This window comes from Pteropus vampyrus, unplaced genomic scaffold (genome assembly GCF_000151845.1).
Source record: "Pteropus vampyrus isolate Shadow unplaced genomic scaffold, Pvam_2.0 Scaffold14, whole genome shotgun sequence".
NCBI classification, from domain to species: Eukaryota; Metazoa; Chordata; class Mammalia; order Chiroptera; family Pteropodidae; genus Pteropus; species Pteropus vampyrus.
This window is the reverse complement of record NW_011888795.1, coordinates 9,779,540-9,781,022: the sequence shown is the minus strand read 5'-3', so window position 1 is coordinate 9,781,022 and position 1,483 is coordinate 9,779,540. Positions and strand designations below refer to the sequence as shown.

General features: G+C 56.6%; 1 protein-coding gene across 2 annotated transcripts in view; it reads right to left on the bottom strand.

Annotated features, from left to right (window-relative positions):
* The window catches only part of ABCC5 (ATP binding cassette subfamily C member 5), a 71,230-nt gene extending 70,070 nt beyond the window's left edge, over nucleotides 1–1,160 (bottom strand). For both annotated transcript variants that reach the window (XM_023526195.1, XM_011382561.2), the window contains exon 1: nucleotides 1,041–1,160. The gene's annotated coding sequence lies outside the window, so the exon portion shown is untranslated. The remainder of the gene's footprint in view (nucleotides 1–1,040) is intronic.
* Nucleotides 1,161–1,483: the final 323 nt, after the last annotated feature.

The following is a 1,483-nucleotide window of genomic DNA, read 5'->3' as shown; positions in this document are numbered from 1 at the left end:
AATCGAGGTTCTCCTTCCAGTGATAAAAGTGTACAATGCAGCAGATGAAACTGCATGGTGGAGGTGGGGTGCACAGTATTAAGAACTGTGATTAGCCAGACTGGTGTTTCCAAATTGCCTTCATTATAACAGAACTTAGGTTTCCCACACTTCAGGAATCTAGTTCCAGGCCCCGAAGCTGCACAAGACAACCTGACCTGAAGCTAAAAGAATTTGTATTTACCATCCTCCTACAATCCACTTGTGCCTCCAACCTTCTGCACCTTTCACTAACTCAGGTTAGAGACCCGGTATAACCTATCCATCTCCTCGCAAACCTTCCGAAACTTTGCCGGTGGTTCCTGTGCCTCCTGCCTCCTCACGTCTGTGCAGAAACCAAATGATCCCTGTGTAATAAATACAAAGCACCATGCAGCTCTGTGCGGTGGAAGTGGAAAGGGCACTGATAACAGTCAAGAGATCTGGGTTCCATTCTGGGCTCTACCCAGGGGGTTGCTGTGTGTGCTTAAGTCATGAACCTCCATTTACCCATTTGCAAAAATTCCGAGAGGATTGCTTCTCAGGTCGCTGGCAGCTGAGTCTCCGGTGCGCAGCTTGAGCGGGGGGGCCCCAGGCCGCCCTCCCCACAACCTTGAGGTTAGAGGCTTCTTTCAGGTCAGCTTCGCCTGGGATGCCCTGGACCCTAGGGCGTTCCCATGGCCAGTTCGGGCCTTGCGAGCCGATAGCGACCCACACCCACGGGCCGCGGGCGCAGCACCCCCTGGTGGCCGCATCCGGGAATGTAGCCAGCAACCTTGACTACTCATCCCATCCTACCTGCCTTCTCACGCTGTTACCTCACCACAAGCCTCAGGGGTTGCGTCCCAAGGAGGGGGTGACGAGAGACAAAGAGAGGCCAGGCCCGGTTTCTCAGGTCTCCGGCTTCTCTCGAACTGCCTGTATCCCTGAACACAGCCCGCCGCCTCCAGAAGAAACACACAGGGGTGATCCCCGTGACAACTGAAGGAGAAGAAAGGGGTGCGACGGTAGACGCTCCCTACCTGTGCCCCAGCTCCACGACCGCCCAGACGGCCACTCGACCACGCTCCCGAGCATCAGCTCCAGAGCAAAACAAGCCTTTATAGCGGCATTGGCCGCCAGACTGCGCAGGCGTGCTGCACAAAGACTCCCCAAGGCTGAAGGGAATTGTAGTCCCCCTTCCTGGAGCCGGAGGCTGGACATGCGGCAAAGGACTCTATTTCCCAGAAGCCCCGTAGAAGCCCCGGGGGAGGTGCAGGCTGCTCCTCCTTTTCACCGCGCTTCTAGCTCTGCACCATCCTTCCCAGTACTTCTGGGAGCCTGTCTGGAACCTTCTCTGAGGCCCCCGTGGGTGGCTGGGAAGGTTGACAGTAGCCGTGTGTGGGCCGGCGACCCTGTGTTCGTATGCTGGGAGGCCCCGATGGTGTACAGCCGTTTATGCAAAACACCAGGAAGGTCACCGTAG